Source organism: Ursus arctos, unplaced genomic scaffold, assembly GCF_023065955.2.
Source record: "Ursus arctos isolate Adak ecotype North America unplaced genomic scaffold, UrsArc2.0 scaffold_19, whole genome shotgun sequence".
Lineage (NCBI taxonomy): Eukaryota > Metazoa > Chordata > Mammalia > Carnivora > Ursidae > Ursus > Ursus arctos.
This window is the reverse complement of record NW_026622863.1, coordinates 18,742,007-18,763,594: the sequence shown is the minus strand read 5'-3', so window position 1 is coordinate 18,763,594 and position 21,588 is coordinate 18,742,007. Positions and strand designations below refer to the sequence as shown.

Here is a 21,588-nt window from a genome sequence, read left to right as displayed (position 1 = left end):
AGTTTTCTCCAAGTTGTCAAAACAGCAAGTCTTCTTTGTTATGGTTGGATAATATTTCATATATACATAGATACCACATTCTCTTTACCCGTTTATCCACTTGTTGAACACAAAGAGTTTGCCTCCGTATCTAGGCTATTGCAAATAATGCTTCAGTCAACATGGTGATGCAGATACTGTTTTGCATTGTATTTTCATTTTCTTTAGATAAATACCCAGAAATGGAATTGCTGGATCATATGGTAGTTCTATTTTTTTAATTGTTGGGAAATTTTCATACTGTTTTCCATAGTCATGTTTTCCCATTTATAACCCCACCAACACCACACAAGGGTTCATTTTTTGGTCCACATCCTCTCCAACACTTGCTATTTCTTATCCTTTGATAACAGACATTCTAACGGGTGTGAGTTATCTCAGTATGGCTTTGATTGCATGTTCCTGATGATTAGTGATGTTTAGAACCTTTTCATGTACCTGTTGGCCATGTCTTTTTTGGAAAAAATGTTTATTCAGATCCTCTGCCCATTTTTTAATGGGATTGCATGCTTATTTATTTTTTGTTTTGGTTTTGCCATAGAGTTGTAGGAGTTTTTTATTTATTTTCAATATTAACCCCTTATCAGATATATGATTTGCAAATACTTTCTCCCATTCAGTAGCTTTTCTTTCCACTTTGTTGATGGTTTCCTTTGCTGTGCAGAATGTTTTTAGCTTAATGTAATCCCGCTATTAAAATTTTTGGTTCAATGGCTTTTATTTTTGGTGTCAAATACAAAAAATCACCACCAAGACAAATGTCAAATAGTTTACCGCCTATATTTTCTTCTAGGTATTACATGGTTTCAGATCTTACATTCAAATCTTCTATCCTTTTTTAGTTAAATGTAATTTTGAGTTTAATATGATCTAAGAAAGCCTCTAAGATTTTAATGGTTTTCTGTCTCACATTTGGGTTTTTAATTCATTTTGAATTTTTTTGTGTGTATGGTAAGAAAGTGGTCCAGTTTCATTCTTTTGCATTTGGCTGCCCAGGTTTCGTGTCATCATTTTTTTAAGAGACTGTCCTTTCCCCTTTGTGTATTCTTGGCACCTCTTTCGTAATTTTTTAGCCATATACGTGTGGATTTATATCTGAGCTCCCTATTCTGTTCCATTGGTTTGTCTGTTTTTATGTCAGTAACATAGAACTTTGATTTTTATAGCTTTGTGATGTGGCTTGAAATAAGGAAGTAATGCCTTAGCTTTTTTTCCCTCTTTCTCAAGATTGCTGTGGCTATGTGGGATTTTTGTGGTTCCATGAACTTTAGGATTTTTTTTTTTTAATCTATTTCTGTGAAAAATGGTATTGGAACTTGGATAGTGGTTGCATTGAATCTGTGCATTGCTTTGGGTAGTATAGACACCTGAATAGTAATTCCTCCAATCCATGAACATGGAATATCTTTTCATTCATTTGTCTTCAATTTGTTTCATCAATGTTTTATAGCTTTCATTATACAGATATTTCACCTCTTTAATTAAATTTATCCCTAGGTATTTTATTCTTTTTGATGCTATTATGAATGGAATTGTTTTCTTAATTTCTGGTTTTGGATTGTTCATTTTTCTTGTGTAGAGACACAACAGATTGTTGAATATTGATTTTGTATACTGCAACTTTATTTGATTCAGTTATCAATTCTAACAGGTTTTTGGTGGAATCTGTAGGGTTTTCTATATATAAGATCCTGTTGTCTGCTAATGGAGACAATTTTACTTCTTGTCCAATTTGGAAGCTTTTTATTTCTTTTTCTTGCCTAATTTATCTGGCAAGGAATTTCAGTTCTATGGTGAACAAAAGTGGCAAGAGTAGGCATTCTTGTGTTTGCTTTTTTTTTCCTGATCTTAAAAGAAAAGCTGTAGGTTTTTACTATTGAAAATGATGCCATATATCTTCTTTATTATGTTGTTTTGTTAAGTTCCTTCTCTACCAAATTTATTGAGAGTTTTTAATCATGAAAGGATGTTGAAGTTTGTCAAATGTTCTTTCTTCAAATATCAGAATGATAATATGATTTTTATTCTTCATTTTGTTAATGTGGTGTATCACAAAGATTAATTTGCATAATTTGAACTGTTCTTGCATCCCAGGAATAAATCCCACTCAATCATGGTATATAATCCTTTTACTGTGTTATTGAATTCTGTTGCCAATATTTTGAGGATATTTGCATCTATGTTCATCAGGGATATCCGTCCATAGTTGGCTTTGACTATAATGTCCTTATTTGCCTTTGTTACCAGGGTAATGGTGATCTTATGAAATGATTTTGGGGTGTTTTCTCCTCTTCAGTTTTGGAAAACTTTGAGAATCATTGGTATTCTTCTCTAAATGTTTGGTAGAATTCATCAGTGAAGCATTCTTGCCCTGGTCTTTTCTTTTTTGGGAAATTTTTGATTATTGATTAAATTTCCTTCTTTGTTATTGGTCTGTTAAGATTTTTTATTTCTTCATAATTAAGTCTTGGTAGATTGTATGTTATAGGAGTTTGTCCATTTCTTCTAATTACCAAATTTGTAAGCATATAATTGTTCTTAGTAGTCTCTTATGATCCTCTTCTCTATTTCTGTAATATCAGTTGTAATTTTTCCTCTTTCATTTCTGATTTTACTTACTTTAGGTTTCTTTTTTTATCATAGTCTAGCTAACTGCCTATTTCATTTAAATTTTGCCTATTTTTTTATGAATACAACTGTCATTTCTTCGATTTAAGTATGCAATTTTTTGATGCATTTTTGGTGCTAAATGCTGAGAATGGTAATAGTTAAAACTTTTTTTTTTCCAAGTCTGACTACTTCTATGAGAAGCTTAGTAGTAAGCTTATTATTTAGCCCCGATCTTACTTAGATATAAAATATTGGGGAGGGGAGGTGTTTTCTTTTCTCTGATTTGTTTCAAAATTTTCAAATTGACAGATAGCAAGAGGCTTGAATAGAGAATACAGTAGCTAACACAACCAGATTTCAAAATGCTAGTATTATATGCCTCAAATAAGAAGCTAAAATTAAGAAAGATGATCAGACTTTTCATGAATTTGGGTCTAGAGTGCAATGTCAAAATCACAAGGTAAGATTTGATAAGTATTTTTGACTTACTATTATGCATTAAAATTGATCATCCAAACATATATTAAAATGTTACTGGATCCAAAAGCTCAGTTTTTGTATAGAATTCTGAGACAGAATGATCTGGTTCTAGGGTTATTCCTAAATTTAATAAAAACTGCTAGAGTCTAAAAAATGAATGGGCTAGCCCACTGAACACTTAAATGACTTCAGTATATTGAGAAAAAAAAGTTGGCATGAATTTATTTTATTTATGGGAGAAAATCAACAATGTGAAATAGATAAGAAACAGGTGAAATATCTAAGTATACATGTATGTAAGAATTCCCTAGACACCTTTATACAATTTCCCAAATAGTAACACACACATGTGCATATACATGCATGCCTGCACACACACATGTTCCACTTCTCTTTCATATTAAAAGAGGGATTTTTTGGGTAGAGAATTTTAGTTATATTCTTACTTCCTCCAAAATTTCAACCACACAGAATGCAGTCATAAAGTTGTATGCCATAGGTATGCAGCATATATCAAAATTCCTGGGATCCTCTCTTGTGGCTTTCTGACTGGAATGAGTTTGACAGACTGCATTGTTACAGTTGTCATGATATACACCAGAAATACTCTGTGTGGGATCATTGAGGGTCACGGCATTTGTAATCTTCAAAAGAGGCAAGAAAAAAGAAATCTCACGTTTGGAAAATTGTCAGAGAAAGGTGGCATTGAGAGTAATACTTAGGGGACTATAAGACTTTTGGAGAATTTTGAAGACAATTTGGAAAATGCAGTTCAGAAGCAACACTAGCAGATGCATGTATTTACTTTTAACTATAATTTTATTTTATACAGCAATGTTTATTTGTTTTAGATGGTACTTTATGTTGACAGAGAGACATGAAAATTTCACATATTCAAGAGAATGAAGGATTAGATGATGCTTTGGGTATACTTTTTTATAAAAAGACCAATCTAGGCTGAACTGATAAGAATACATTGTTTCTTTTGCCCTATGGGAGTAACAATGAGGTGAAATAAGAAGAAAGTTCCCAATTCCAAGTGATATCCCCAATATTGTATGTTGAAGGCAAGGGATGAGTATCATTTTTCCACCTCAGGCTCTCCTTCACAGAGCTGCCTAAGTTAGCTCCTAACATGACCAAATGTGATTACGTTACTCTCTTTGGCTCCCAGCTGTCTGTGAGATTAAGTCTAACATTCTATGAGTAGCCATCTGGCTTTTCTCAGTGTGACCTAACTTGCTTCCACAGGTCCCTCCTTGGCATCCTTCCTCCCCATCGCCATTAGAACTTATGATCATGCTGAACCCGTTTCTTGAGCTCTTTGATTTTAAGTATGTTGTTTCTTTGGAAAACCGTGGTTCTCAACTGGGAACAATTGTGGCCCCCTACCCAAGAGACGCTTTGCAATGTCTAGAGACATTTTTTATTGTCACGACTAGGTGGCTGCTTTTGGCATCTTGTGGGCGAAGCCAGAGATGCTACTAAATATACCACAATGGAGAGAAGAGGCTCCCCTTACCAACACTTATTCATCCAAAATATCAATAGTACTGAGATTCAGAAACACTGATGTGGAATGAATACATTCTTCGATTCCTGTTGAAGTTCTCTTCACCCGTCCCAAATCAGCTCTAATGCTATGCCCTTCAAGAAGTCTCCCTCAATTTAATTGATCTCATATACGTGCTTCAAAAATGGTTTTTGTTTTCTGTATCACACATATGGTGGTGTACTGAAATTGTTTACACGTGGAGCTATTTCTTATTAGACTGAACTGTTTAAAGATAGGACTCATGCCTTATTCCATTGCTCAGCACATGTCTGACCTATGCTAGGAGCTCAAAAGTTATGGGTTATTGAATAAAAAAAATAACACCTGGGGCTGGTAGTGCCTTCCTCAGAATAGGTGCTTATCTTTTTGCCTGCTATTGTTTGATTCTTTTAGATTTCTGGATGATTTCCCTTATCTCTAAAATGAGAAGATAAAAGAACCAATGTAATGATTGAATTTAGTGGGTTATTACATGTAAATCATTAGAGTGATGCCTGTCACAGAGGTTGCACTGCATAAACATTAGTTTTATTATTTTGTATTATTATTTCTAACTTTTATGGATTTTACTAAGGATTTTTATACTGTAAAATATAAAATTAAAAAAATCATATCCCCATCTCTGACTTAATGTTTTTGTTGCTCCTAATATTTTGCACTCAATATTTATATAACCTTCTCAGGAAACGACCTCTTTTAAAGTAGAAGCAGTGTTTTGTTATTGTCAGCCACAAGTCTCCTATTTAAATATATGATAAATCCATTTTTATTAAAAACAAAATCTACTAAGTATTACTTATATTCAAATCTGAAATCTTAGGATGTCAATATGCATGAATAGTATATTTTTAGTCTAATGGTAAATATTTCATTTGTCTGCATTGTGGTATCGGGCATGGGTTTGAGGCTGTTGAACAGCTTGGATTTATCTATCATTACATAAATGTAAATATGAACTCACATTCATTTTTCTCTCTGGATTTTTGGGTAAATATTGAAAGACATATAATTTGGATTTACTCCCACCTCAACCCAGATAAAACCATTAAAATTATCCATTTAGTAGCAAGCAGGGAGCTGCTGCATGCTGTGTGGAAACAAGGTCATGCAAAATATTCTGTCCATAAACACTTAAGGCCACATGGCTAGGTGTGATTATAATAATGGGCTCTAGATGGTTAGGTAAATATTCCAGATCTGACATTAGTTTATTGAACTAATGGCTTGTGACATGAGGATAGGGACTCCTTAAATGAGTTCATTTCTAGCAATCATTTCAACGTCTCAAAAGCCCCCAACCTTATCAGAATTGTGAATTACTTGAACCTAAAAATATTAGGCAACAATGTAATAACCACTCTCTAGAGATGACTGCATTTTCCTGGTTCTGTTATGAGAAAAGAAAATAAAACAGGTGAATCAAGTGAATAAGAGAGATAATCAAATTCAATGTGTCAGTAAACTCTCAAATCCATTCTTATGTTATCTTAATTGCATTATCCAGACTCTTTGTGTGAGTAACTGAGCAGAAATTCTCCACCCTTCAATCTTGTTGTCTAACACAAGAAAATATAATAATGAGAAACAAAGTGAAATGTAAATAAGAAAATAATTAGTTAGATTTATCTCGAAGGTTGTAGCAGATAGGATATGGGGTAGAAGAATATGGATAAATGACTGAAACAGAGGTATCATGGAACTCTTTTTTACCTGTTCTCTCTCTTTTTCTCTCTCTCTCTCTTTCTCTGCTACAAATATACACTGATATGGCAAGACTAATATCCTTTGATAACCAGCTGGTGTAGGTGCATGATTCACCGAGGAATAAGAAATAATATATGTTCTCCAGAAATTCAGATAAATATGGCTAAAGCATACCAGTTGATTTGCCTTCTAACACCCATTCTTATAGTAATCATAGCCTGATTTTGTTTTGAGAAAAAAAAATTTGTATCTATAACAATCCATATAGTCCATTCCTTAATAAGCGTGCTTGTTTACAGGGTGCTTGGGTGGCTTAGTCGGTTAAGCTTCCAACTCTTGATTTCAGCTCAGGTCATGTTCTCAGGGCTGTGAGATAGAGTCCCACATCGGGTTCCATGCTCAGCTGGGAGTCTGCTTGTGATTCTCTCCCTTTACCCTCTCTCTACCTACCCTGCCCCCTGACCCTGCTCATGCACTCTCTCTCTCTCTCTCTCTAAAATAAATAAATAAAATCTTTTTTTTTAAAGTGCTTATTTGAGGTAATGGACACATGAATCTGGTCAGTCCAAAGATTTGTACTAAAATGATCAAGATATAGGAGTTCAATTTCTGCAGAGTTTTTTACTTGGTAAGATATAAACCTACAACTTCCATAAGCCATTTTGCCAAACCCAAGGTGAATGTCCTGTCTGTGAATAAATATAACATAGCAGAAATCAGAGATGGTATATAGAGAGAAATATATATCAGTGTATATATGTATATTTTTTGTATAGTTTGATCATCAGAATTAGACATAATTAAAATTAGTTGACTATAGAACATTTATATCATTTTGGATAATTAATTCATGTTTTACCTTTTTTATCATTTTGAGTTAGCTTATTAATCAAGATCATGCTTGACTACAAGTAACAGGAAGGAGAAGATTCTGTTTTCTCATGCAACAAGAAGTGTGGGGACAGATAGCTCAGGAGTGGTGCTATAGGGACTGTTGTCTTTCTGATGCATCATTCCTAGCATGACCTCTCAACCTCATGGTCACAAGATAGCTTCTGTGCATACTTATCTTCCAACCCTCCAAAGTACCTTTAACGTATTCCAGGCAAGAAGAATCAGGGAAAGACAAGGCAAAAGATAGGTTCACACTCATCAAGTTGACACTGTGCACAAAATCTGGGTCCTGTCAGTAAAGAGGAAGAGGAGTACAGTCAGTTAGCACCTGTGATCAGTATCTACCAGAGTCAGATCAATTGCAATTAAAAACAAAACAAAACAGACAAACAAATAAAAAAAATCTTTACTAATTCATTATATCCAAAACCTTTTCATTAAAATTTGATATATGCTTTAAAGTAGATATTTGCTAAAGGGTTATAGACATATTAAGGAGAATGGGAATACAACAGGAATATATTCAAAAAGGAAACAACACATGTTAAGTCAGGAGTCTAAGAAGGGCAGAAAAAGGAGAAAGGAAAATGGAACCCACTTATACATAGTAATGAGAAGTGGACCCTGAAAATTTGAAAAATCCAACGGAGGATACATTTGTGAATCAGAAAGAAAGTTGTCACTTTAAATAGCATGCTGCTTCAAAAAAGACATTTGGTGCCTGATCTGTTGGGAGCAGTGGTAGAGAGAACACATTCATGAGAGAACACATTCATATGTAAAAGTGTGAATGGTTCCTTTTTTTAAAAAGTTCGGATCTACTATATCATGTATGTTATCATATAATCTATAGTATGTCCCTTCGACACATCTAGGATTTCATCCATCAAAGCCACAAATTGTACCACAACACAGAACTCAAATAATTTACAGATCCTTAGTACAAAATATCTTATTATTCCTAATTAGATGACATACCTCTGCTTACCTAGCAAAATGGATTTGTGACATGAGTGATTGAATTAGGTTTTAATAAATGGTGTACTGTATGTATAAGCTTAAGAAGTCCTAAGTGACTAAACTTTAGTATTGTTCACCATCTGATATAACAACTGTCCTATTCTCATCCACTCTCCTGAATCAAATCAGCCATCTCAGTAGAAACCAGGAATAGAGAGGGGTTTATACCAGCAGAAACACTACCAGCTTGGACTCAAGCGGTTGGAGACAGGATAAAATGAAGCAAAGCTGACCGGCTTCTGGGATTCTACGAGGCAGAACAATAGAGCTGCAAACATTCATTAACTTCCGAGAAAAGGAAAATGTTCCCAAAGATGATTTAGAAATCAGGACTACCACTCCCTTTACTCAGGCCTAGGTCTGTTTTCTCCTCAGTTTCAGAGAGCAGGGCCACATCTTTAGTTTCTGCAAGCCAGCCTGATGCTTCCCAGAGGCTCAGAGGCAGGGGTGCGACCCAGAGCTGCAGGAATGGGGCTGCTGCCCAGGGCCAAGTAGGGCGATGCTAACACGGTGGAATTGGAAGGCATGGCGACTACCCTGGTGAACCCAAAACACAGCATCAAGCCAAAGAGGATTATTCTCAAGCCTTAAAATGTATTGGAATTTGCCCTGGGACTAATACAAGCTTTGAAGCAGGCCTCTTCACCATCGATATCATTGTGCTTGTAGAAGAGAAACTCATCTTTGAGTACCCTCAGGAGTGCATCATATACTTTAGAGAAAGAGAGTCACCAAGGCACTCCCAGAACTCACAATTACACTCAACAACCAGGGATTTAAAGCGAGTATCGAAGATATGGCAGCTCTCCCATGGAAACCAAATGACGAAGATTAGTTACTTAAAGATTATATTCGAGTAAGCACTTTCTACGATTCAGAATAAAGATCTTGTAGCAAGGCCATTGCACATAGTGAGAAGCACAGTAGGCAGCTAACAATATGAATCCATTCCTTCATCACTTAGAACCTCACCCTATCCCTGCAAGGATATTGCCAGTTCCAGGAGGAAAAGGAACTGGAAGCGAGTATCAGAAACCACTGATGAGCCTTTATACTCCTACCTGTCAATCAACAGTAGAGTCAAGTATACAGGTTTCTTTTTGCAAAATATGGACTAATCATTCAAACTTTAAAAAAAAATATTTCTCTAAGATTTTGAATCAAAAAACAAACCATAATTTTGGCTTTATGCTGCATTGTTTTATTTTAAATAAATTAAATGTTCCTGATAGATACTTCTTCTCTATTACAGTCAAATTCTGACTTCAAGGACGGTGGAAATGCATAATGCAGTAACTTCAGTGAAGGTAATTCTTTTATTAAATAGATTTCATGTTACGGAGGCAGGCACTGCCCCATCAGTTTACTTACAGTATAATATACTTAACTTTCATAGTCTACAGGCTCTAGTTTTAAGTATGCTTTTTGCAAGTTCCATTTTGTGAATTCCCACTACAAATCTAAAGCAACACATTTTAAAGAGGAAGATAGGTTAATGGTTTGATAATTCCATTTTCACAAACACACAAGAACTCAGTACATCTCTGTTCAATATTCAGTCTAACTTTAAAATGATAAGTTTTGTTAAAAAGTAAAACATTTATGAACTCAAGAAATAAGCTATAAATCAATTTGGTTATATCATAATGTGAAACAATACATATCTATTCGCAATGAACATACATGGCTATGTGTTCAATAATTATCTCTGGTGGGGGGCTCCTGGGTAGCGCAGTCGTTAAGCGTCTGCCTTCGGCTCAGGGCGTGATCCTGGCGTTCCGGGATTGAGTCCCACATTGGGCTCCTCCGCTGGGAGCCTGCTTCTTCCTCTCCCACTCCCGCTGCTTGTGTTCCCTCTCCGCTGGCTGCCTCTCTGTCACATAAGTAAATAAAATCTTTTAAAAAAAATAATTATCTCTGGTGGGTTGAGAGGTATTTCTTTTCCTTTACCTGTATTTTTGGATTTATGCCATTGTCACATACATAGTCATTGTTTCTTACACAGGAAAAATAAAACCAACTTTGTCAGTTTTGTTATAAAAAAAAGTTTCATTTGTTGATGAAAACATTTTCTAGAGATGGACTTTTCTTCTTCATTTCCAAATAGGAGTGTATGGTCATATCATTACTCATTTGCAGAACTAGGCTGTGTCCAAAATTATTGAACTGCTCATAAAACTCTTTCTACTCTACAAAGTGGAAAATGATCTCTGAAATTTCAGTTTGTCAAGACCAGTTTGCTTTATCCATGGGTACTAGTGTAAAGAAACTATTTCTAGCTGCACATGTGCTAAAAGTACAGAAGGGTTTATATAATCAGTAGAAATAGGCACTTTTAAGCTGAATAACAAAAGAAGAAAAAGAGAAATATTAGGTCACTAGATGGTGCCATAATGTTATTTTTTACTTTATTGTCAGGGATTCTGGAAAGATATTACAATTATTTTTAAGAGGCATCATATCAGGTACATTCAGGACAAAAAATAAACATGTAACATGGACATTTTAGAGAGGAAGTGTTTCACCAAAAAATTTACATAAATAGTATTGAATTAAACTGGCTTAACATACATCAATAAACACTTTGGACAAATTTTTACTATATCAAGTTAAAGTAATTTAATGTGAAGAAATAGTATTTTATGCTGGATTTTCAGATTGAGTGTAGTGATTTTGTTTCTAAACCACTTGTGATAACTCATATACTTACACACATATGTGGAAAATAGAACTGTTTCCTAGCGTACTCAAAAAAAGTCTGAATTCTTCTAATTTTTTTTAAATAAGCAAGTGTATTTTCTTTATCAAATGTATTTAAGGACTTTGTTCAATCAGGAGTTTCTTTGATAAGTGGACCTGGGTCCTTTGCCTTTTGTTGTCATTATTAAGCAAAGATGACAATGAATAGTGTTCACTGATGGGACATTTCCACATATAGTTGATATTACCAAGAAACTGCAGCCGAAGAGGTAGTTTTTTAAAACAAGAATATTTCACCGCACCTGAAACAGATCGAGAGTAACATTCTTGTTTTGGGGAATGTGAGAACTTGTTGCCAGGTTTGTGAGTAAAAACATTGTGTGGAGAAACAGCCACACAGAAGACTGTGAGAGGCTTATTTGCATTTCTAAACTTCCCCACTGGCATAATGACTTCACAGAGAAAAAAGGAGTTTCTCCCTCTCCAATCCTCAGCCACCATTCACACACACAATGTTCAAGAGATCTAACAATTTTAGGTACTTTGGAGATTTAATGGTGGAGGAGAGGGGAAAGACTTAAAAGTCCCAAAATGCTTCTTTATTTCTCTCATTATTGGAAGCAGTTTAACAGTGTACTTCGAGGTTCCTTTTTAACAGAGTTTGCTCTTTTCCACATTATTATTCAACATGAAAATGGATTTTTCAGCCCAGATAGAACAACAAGAAACCTTTCAAAAAAGGTGCAAATTTTGGTGTCAAATGTATTTAGATATGTCTTTGATAATGCAATTCAAAGTTCCCCAAACACTGATCTGTGATATTCCTGAGGATAAGCCCATTCCTTGCAGGAGAATTTGTATAATGTTACCAAGATCACCATTTCTGACTACCACAATGCAAATTTCTGATGGATTTTGGATTGAAAGCAGGGAACAAAGAAGGAGGGCTAAGACTGTTTCTTAAAGAATATTTCTTCTCCATTTTAATTAGACGAGGTGACTGTTTTACTCATATTTAAATTATTACTTCACCCCACACTTGACAAATTAATATCTAAAAATATATTAGTACATGGGAAGACTTTATAGCTTTACTGTAACCTCATTTTGGGGAAGGGCTTTTTTGATGTAATTTACAATAAGATTAGGCTTGTCTCTGATTTAGGTGAAGATGTAGCTAACCAATTATTTATAGGGCTGCTTGATACTCTGTTTTACAGCATGTTTCCAGGGGATGTTAGTTTGCAACAACCTTTTTCTTCCTTGATGGCTATTAATGATATTTGGCACTACTTTAGTTTAACAAGCCATGTACAATTAAAGACAGACTGACGTTTTGACTGTGCCTTCACTAAAATGGTATCTGGAAATGCTGATAGTTTTATCCAAATTTTTTTAAAAGAGTTTTATTTGATAGGAGCCAAAAGAAATTAAATAATCTGAGTTTTTCCTTAAAATATTGATTCTCTGACCAAATCATTGCTTAATTTGGCTCAATTTATTGATCCAGGGTTTCCCCAAGAATGAATGCCTTGCTTTCTTTCATACAATCCAAAGAGTTTTACAAATACCAGTGGGACATTATGTACTGGGCACAGTGCCAAGTGCTTTACCTACGTTGTCTCCTCCGCCCGCCATCACTGTGATTGAGCAAAACGGGCTTTTATTGACTTCAGTCAATAATAATGAGGGAAGGGGGGCTTGGAGGTGGTTAAATGATCTGCTCAAAGGCACAGAGTTAGCCCATAATACAGTGGAGAGCAGTAGCCTCAACAGAGATCCCTTGTAGCTCCACAGGTTATGTTCGTCTTACAATAACAAAGTGAGAGAACTGTTAAAACTGTTCTGTGGTTGGAGAAAAGAGTAGTTTTGATCACATAAAGTAGGCAACACTCTGAGAGTTTATCCACTCCATCCAAAAATTGTACTGAGTTTCATCTTAGTTAAATTAATAGCTGTCCAGAGGGTACCTCATTTGGACTCTCATTTTTACTTGCCCAGCGTCTATTTCTTTTTTGTGCTTTTCTTTTCCCTCGTTTGTTCAACACCTAGAGCTGTCAATTAAGGCAGTCTAACCTAACCTCCCCAATGGTGGTAGGTGACTCCCGTTAGTCATCAAGTAATCTTAAGAATTCACACTTCACGAGTGTGACCCAAAGACTCAAATCAAGAGGGAAGGGAGTTAATTATATTGCCTGTGGTCCTGCAAGGACGTGTGCATTAATTGCCAGCATGAGATGCCTGTAAGTCTCCCTGGTTCTCAGCCTTCCTGCAACCACTTTTTTCCCTTTGAGTCAGAGTAGTTCATATTCTTTATGAATCTAAGCTCTCTTGTCAACCAGTTAGTAATAATAACTTAATAAAAACCTCCAGTAGTTGTTTTAAGAATTAATTTAAATAATACAAATAAAATGCTGTGCACAATGTCTGGCATGTAATAATAACTGACGTATTACTAGAATCCCTACCCCACCCCCCACTGCAAATCTAACAAAAACCACTTATACCCCTTTCAGTTGTAACTGGGTTTTTTACTAAAGAGTATCCTATTTAAACACCTATAGTCTAAACATTGTTCGGAGCTCCAGCATTATCTCCATGTTGCCCTGATAGTTTCATCCCATTATGAGTCACTGTTTCAACTGCATGGAGTTTTCCCTGGGTTTTCTAGTTTGATTTTGAACAAAAAGATTATCAGATCTTTGAGAGTAAGAGAGTAATCAGGAGTCAAACAATAGTGAAAACTGGGTGGGAGTAGAGGAGCAGAAGTATGGAGAAGTGGCCGAGTATGTGAGGGATATGAACGTATTTAAAATTACCTCAGAAATGAAACTGAAATATTTCTGAAAAGGTGCCATTTCTGTTTATACAAGGCTTTTTAGAGAAGGATTTAAAGTTACAACATCCAGATTAGCAGCAGACATTCTTTCTACCCAGCTCTGCACATGCTGATCAATGAGGCATAAAGATATAATTTGGTTTATAGACACATTTGTTGGAATTTATTTACCAGGCTGTTAAATATCACATTTATATTTTGAGCCTAAATCATCAGGAAATGAATTTCAGCATAAAAAAAGAGAGTTTATCTGAGATATTAATTAATTTATTTGTATACTGACATTAAAAGTTCCCACCACCCCATTCTAAAGAATTCGTTTTAAGGAATGCCAAGAAGGAATTAATTAAAATGTAATTTGGCAGTAAAATGTCTTTATGGAAAAGCCCAGAGGCCTCTCCTACAGAAATCATCAGATAGGATTCTTTTTGTTTTTTAAGTATTAAGTTATCTGTTTATGTTAATGGTTCCAGATAAAAGTTATAACTCCCCATTGCAAGTTGGGCAGAGATTGAAACTTGGCAGTGGGTTGGGACTTTGCTTCGTGGATGCTTCAGACTTACTCTTAACCTTTAGAATCTTCTGGAGAGCTATAGACAAAAAACAATGCATTGAATATAAGTTCTTCTTGCTCTAAGACTTTGGACACAAATCCTACCAGGCATAAATGCCCTTCATTCCTCCTGACAGCCCTGCCATATTTTTTAAGCTAAGAGCAACAAATATAGGCTCCTCCCACAGCCATGTAAGGTAGAGTGACTCACAACAGTTTATTCACGTATGACCTCAGAATCCTTAGAATCATAGGATTTCCAGGGAGGTACTACCAGTAGATTGGTTTTGCCATGAGGAATGAATTTTATCTGTTAATCCTGACTGTAGAGCATTCAGCTAGGAAAATAACTCTAGAGGTGAGATCATTAAATGCAAAGCATTTAAACATTTTATCAAGACTAACCAAAAGAGATATACTTGCAGGAAAATAACAGCATAATAGAAAAATAAAATCAACTTAAAAAATTAAAATATATTTGCAATGAAGACAGTAATTATGGTATAACTTTTTTGATGAGTTTACCAAGAATTTCCACTGCTATGATGTCATCTCATTTAAACCTCATAGCCACTCTTTTATGAAGATATGGTTACTATTTCATTTGCAGATTGAAAAAATGAACCACAGAGGAGCTGTATTTCTTGAGAGCACATAGCTGATAATGTAAAGTCAAGATTAGACCCCTACATCCTATGATTTTGTAATACTCTTTATTTACACGCTCAAATCTAAGACTAAACAGCCATGATGACATAAATACACCATTAAATTGACAAGTTTACTTTTATAAGAATTATATATATATACACGTGTGTGTGTGTGTGTGTATATATATATATATATATATATGCGCTCTCAGTCCGTTTTTCCCTTATTAATGAATACAATGAATTCCAGAGGATTATGGTATATTAATAGTAACAATTATATTTAAATCTTAAATTATATTTTTATTTGCCAAGCACTGTGCCAAGCCACTTTGGTGGCTGCCATGAACTCATACATTAAAATTAATAACAACCCTAAAAGTGAGTGTTATCATTATCTGCTTTACAGATGGGGAAATTGAGGCATGGACAGGTGACACAATTTGTTAAGCTCGTGCACAGATAGTTAAAGGTAGATTAGGCATTCTGTATCTAGGTTCTGGATCCTTAACTACTACACACACTGCTTCTCAAATATTCATCATCTGCATATATAAGTAAAAATGCACTTAAAAGGATCTGGTATCAGATTATAGCCATGGAAATATTTTTTCATAAGTAATGGTTGTGTTCCTATGCTAAGAAGTCTGCTCATTTAATATTCAAATGCAAACATGTAGAAATAATAAAGTGTTATTCATGTGTTAAAGCATTATATATATATATATTACATGTAGTAAAAACAACAATAATGTTTTAATGTTTAGATCATATTATGGGTGGGGTGGTCAGAAATGTCTACCAACTTTTTGAACTTGCTAAACAATTATATTTATAAATGATCACAGTAGTGCATTTTTTAGAGCACAAATAAAACCATCTTAAATGTAGTGAACCATCAAGGGAATTCTAAATGGCTGCGAAAACCTCTTCAATAATGAGAAAACGATGCTGCGTTACTCTGTTCACCTTTGCATTTTAAACCATAGAGGTATTTCAATGAATTCTGGCCAGTATTCCCCAAGAAGTTGGTCAGCTGAAGAAATTGCTTTTCATAGTGTGTGTCTTGAGTATGAGTGAGTGTAAGAGTTAGTGTGTGCATGTGTGTTGCATGAGACATTCACTCTAAAGCCTTTTAGAGTGAAAAAAAAAATTCCTGTTCCTAGTGAGAAATTAATACAATTTCTAGCAAGATGTAAATAATTTAATAAATACAAATTCTAGTGAGATGACTGAAAATAAAATCTCCAAATAAAAGACTACAGTCAAACTACCTTGCATCCTTTTTTGAAGTGGTTGAAAAATAAATCATAACTCATCCAAAATGGTACAAAGTCCATGTGTAAAATTAGTAATATTTTATTGGGTATTTGTAATTGCTAATATTTTTTTTTAAGATTTATTTATTCCAGAGAGAGAGAGAGCTGAGGGGAGGGCGGGAGGAGGGGGAAAGAATCCTTAAGTAGACTCCCCGCTGAGTGTGGAGCCTGACCTGGGTCTAGATCCCAGGATCCTAAGACCATGAGTGGAAATCAGGAGTCAGAGTCTGACTGAGCCCCCAGGCCACTGATTGCTAATAGTTCTTACGTGTTTTCTATGTACTAGGCACTATCTCACTGCTTATACATATATTAATGCTCACCATCACCTAATAAGAAAGGCAATATCCCCCCATTTTATGGTTGAGTAAAAACCACAGTCATAGACATAGTAAGTGGCAGTTCTGAGCTCCAAAATCACACACTCCAGGATGCTCCAGAGCTTACGTTCTTAAGAACTAAACTCTACTACCCGAGTTAGTAAGAATGTTTTCAGGGGGAAAAAAACAATAGGGACTGACAAGACCAGAGAGGGTTTTAAAGAATAGCAGAGCAGGAACTGTAGTTTTGTAACAAAACCTTAGGAAAGAGGAAACACAGAGAAATAAGCAGGGCTATTAGGATTATGAGATGTAGCAGCTGAGAAGGGAGGCAACGGCTCTTTCGTTCTGATGGAATAGTATTGTTTAGCATGTGAATTAATTTATGGATTTCTCCAATATTTATTTAGCAACTGTTGCATTAGAGATGGTAAATAACTGCCCTCTTGGAGTTAAACACGAGTAGAAAAAGAAAAGTAATTAAAATATATACACAGAGACGTTGGCATACATAGATATGAATATGGATAAAGATACAGATTTAGATTTAAATATAGATAGCTAAACACACATGGGATAATGCCTCATATTGATAAGTGCCTTGAAGAAAGTACAACAATGATAGAGTGGGGCTTAAGAGGGAGGGTGTTTTCTAATGGAGAAAAGGTTCTACGTGCTCCTCCCCAGCATTGGTGCGCTTGTGTTTCTAATGAATCACACCTATGACACTCATCAGACACCCGATTTGGAGCTAATGGGAACTGCTTTGCCTGCATTCTAAGAAAGGAGGACCTGTCTGAAAATATGTTTCCCCCACTGCCAGCCCCAGAAGACCTGTTAGCCATTCATGGACAGGTAGGAGATTATGAAAGCTCAAATCCCTTGCTTCCATTGGGAAAAACTCAGAACCTAATTTAACATTAACGTGTTCCCTTGTGGGATCGGTTTTTAGCTACCTCCGCTGGACGTTGCATGACATCTCCTTTCCTCTCTGTTTCTCTTGCACCCTTCCCAGAAACTCCTGGGGAGCATTGCCCTTATAAATCTATATTAAGTTACTGTCTCACTTTGTCTAGTGCTGTGGGATTACCTGGGACTGGAATATATATCAGCAGGTAGAACTCTTAAGTACAAACATTGAGATAGTCATGGGCAAACCAAGATGGTTGGTTAACCTACAGGTTGGCTTCTGAGAGACCTGACCTAGGACATCAGGGAATGCCTCTCTGAAAAGATGGTGTTTATGCAGAGAAGAAGTCAGCCAGTCACAGAGCTGGCAGAAGTATTTTCTAAGCGAAGAAAACAGCCAGTGCTAATGGCTGAAGATATCCCATACTCAGGAAAATAGAAAACCAGCGTGGCTGGAGCAATCTGAGTAAGAACAAGTGTGTGAGTAGCTGAAGCTAAAGAGGTAGGAAGGTAAACAACGTGAGGGAACTTGGAAGAAAAGGTAAGAGGAGAAATTCATTATTACATTGAATTATCACATAAGCTGTGAACACATTGTGTAGAATATTTAAGAAAGGGTCTGTTTGTGCGCATTATTCCTATTGAAATTATATTCTTCAAAAGGACAATTCATTTTTTAGAGGGTAGTCTTTCAATGTAAATGCAAGCCTAGAGGGACCCCTGGGTGTCTCAATTGGTTAAGCATCCGACTCCTGATCTCAGCTCAGGTCTTAACCTCAGGATCATGGGTTTGGGCTCCACTTTGGGATCCACACTAGGTGTTGAGCCTACTTAAAAAAAAAAAAAAATGCAAGCCTAGGTATTTGGAAACTTCTTTCTAGATACATCTGTAGTTTTGAGAGTGTGAACTCAACTGAGAACTGTAATCACAAAGACAGGGCCCTCATGGTTGAATTAACAGGTGCAAAAGAGAAAGCAGAGTGAATTACTGTTTAGAGCTTCTAGAATGAAACTGTGATTCTGGGTGTTTAGATTTTTTTGTTCATATACTCAGATACCTCTGCATGAAAACTTCATTTTTAGCTTCCAGGAGACACACCATGATTGAATTCCAAAGGGCTTTGAAAGTTCAGTAATTTTGGTTAGAATTTTGGCTGTGCCATTTCTTCGACCTTAGTTTTGTTTTCTTTGAGGTCACAGAACCCCAGTTTCTTCATGTGTCCACAAATAGATGTAAGCGTTGGTCTGAGGGATAGATTGTTCTGTGCAAATCACATAGTCCCTGGGAAGCAGTCACTGATAGGTAGTTATGATTTTGATGGAGCCTCTCTTTAGAACACTGATCCCTTTCAGGCATAGGGTGTTGCAGAATGGGTGGCAGGAGATAAAGGTGGAGGGCGAAAATATAAAACAGACTGGGTTTCAAGAATGAAAGGAAAAAAAAATGCCTGAAGGATTCTTTAAGTTTCAGAATCTTTTCCCAAGGGCACTTTTCCCAGTATTTGTAAGTTTTAAATAAAAGAGTTTACTTGAGAAAACCCTTAGGGCTGAGAGCAAGGGAGGGGAACAGAAATCATTCCCCGTTGTTCAAAGAGCAAGTTAGAGAATCTAATAGGTTTTCTGTTTGCCAGCTTTAATGCTTTTATTATAATTGGAATACACAAAATGGAGTCTTACACTTGAAGAAAGATTGAGTCAAATTATATTACTGATGCATTCATGTACCCTCCATTATTTTGATTAATAGTATATTCATGGGAAATTAACCCCTTGCATGCTCATAAAGAACCGTCTTTCTATAATTTTCCAAAAACTTGTAATTACTTATCTTCCAAAGAACAAATAAATTTCCTTTAAATGTTTCTGTGCTAAACAAACAAAAAAACCCTCTGTTAAAATATCCCAAAACATGTGTATAATACACATATATTATACATATATGTCTTAAAAAATTAAATACATATTATTGAAGAATGCTAACATGATTTACATTGAAGATAGTTAATGAACTGATACAAAATCCATTTATAAAATAAGAAATGATAGTATGTAGGCAGATAATTCTATTTTATATGAAGAAATTAGCCAGAGTAATAATTTTTAAAAATGGTCAGTTGGAAAGGTCAATAACCGCCCCGATTATACACAGAAAACACCAAGAGTGTCATTTTCTAACCTCTGTTCACTGGCAAATTTATTTGGGCGTTGATTGCTGGCGTAATTAGATAATTTTACTTTCAAAGTAGAGGTTAGTAAGCTAATTAACTTACTTCATAAAGAAGGATTTTGTTAGGGAAAGAAAAGTCATCATACGAAGATGGTAAGAAGGATTTTAAAATCCCAGTCAACTTTTGGTTTATTCCTTCTTTTTTCTTCTATATGCCTAACATATGGTTGAATGAATACATAAATAAATGAATAAATACCTGATAGGTAGTACCTGGCCAAATTCCTAGGGTCAGATATTTAAGTTCAAGGAGACATATGTTTTATTTCTGTGAGTTCAGAATGGGGAACACTTTACTGACAGAAAGTCCAATTTCCCCAAGAAAATAATGAACCTGGGATCTTGAAAGATATACTACAGAATTATATGCCATATGGCCTCAAAGTGATGTTGTGCTCTTTTCTCTTCTGGGGTGAGGGTTCAGGATTGACTTAAATAAAGACAATTTAAGGAAAATTAGACCCACATACACTTGACAGAATTAAAGATAATGACTATGTGGATATTGGTTTCCATTAGTGTTTGTGTTGAAAATTATGTGTGACCTGTAAATATTATCTGTAGAAATATTTGGTGGAATGCAGAAAAAAATTAATTCAGTGACTTTGATTTTTAGATTTCCCTGCAAATATAAATAACTTCAAGGACAATACCCTCCATTAATCCCTGCACTCCCCTTATAACAGAATTCTCCCACATGGATATTCTCAATACTGCCTTTTGGGGTAGGCAGCCTGTTCTTAAATAATTTTAGGGTCTTTCTCTCAGCCCACAGAATTTGCCTCCTCGTATGTTGTCCACAGTCCCAAGGCTTGCCAGTTTTCACCTACATGAGTCATGGAAGCCACCATCTCTCTGCTGCCCTCTGCCACTGTGTTACCAAAGGGACAAATCCTCTTGCTCCCAAACACAAGGAAAAGCTTCTTCGTTCCTCTGGTGATCACCAGTCTCCTGGGTGAACCAGCATGGATTGTACTCACTTTTCACACACTCTATTTTTCCCTTCTATACTTCCATACTTCTGTCTATCCTGTCTAAAGGCAGCAACCCCTTTTAAAATGTTTCTATTACAACAAATTTTCATTTTTGTATCTTGGGACAAATCTAGATGCTAAGGGGAACGCTGGCAGCCTTTTGCAATAATAGTATTTAAACATTAGCAATGGCTAGAAGGCAAAGGTCATCTATATGGTTCTTATTAAATAGGAAATTTCAACATAACTTGAACTGGCACCAACTTGTGCCAATTATAGGAGTACAGAGAAGACAGATTATCTTCTGCTAAAAACCACATGCTATGCTTCCTTTATCCCTCCCCCTATTAAGGCCTTTCAAATTTTACTACCTGCCTAAACCTCTTTTTGGCTCAAGGAATATAATGGGGACAAAAACTATATATAATACCTTCTTACATGGGAGAGCCTCAAGAGGGAGAGAAATATTAATGAAATAAGCACATTAATAAAGGTATAAAGACAAACTGATGTAAGTACTAGGATAGTGGCTCTATAAATACACAAAGGAAAAACAAAACACCTTACTCTTGAATTTTGGTGAAATTTTGGTAGAATTTTTTTTGGTAGAAAAGTGATACTGGAGCTGAAACCTAAATTATGAGTAGCAACTAATCAAGTGAAAAATTGTATGTGTCTGGTGCCTGTGTGTTTAGTTTCAAATAACGTATAGAATGTATGATTTTTTGTTGTTGTTTTGTATTCAGGCTAAGAGTGATTTTCTTTTTTAATAAGAAAGAATAGTACCTGTTTACC

At 35.4% G+C, this 21,588-nt stretch overlaps 1 long non-coding RNA gene across 1 annotated transcript in view; it reads left to right on the top strand.

Annotated features, from left to right (window-relative positions):
• The window catches only part of LOC130544154 (uncharacterized), a 778,585-nt gene that overhangs the window by 291,456 nt on the left and 465,541 nt on the right, over window positions 1–21,588 (top strand). Inside the window, exon 3 of the long non-coding RNA XR_008960180.1 lies at window positions 9,555–9,609. This is a non-coding gene — a long non-coding RNA (uncharacterized LOC130544154). The remainder of the gene's footprint in view (window positions 1–9,554; window positions 9,610–21,588) is intronic.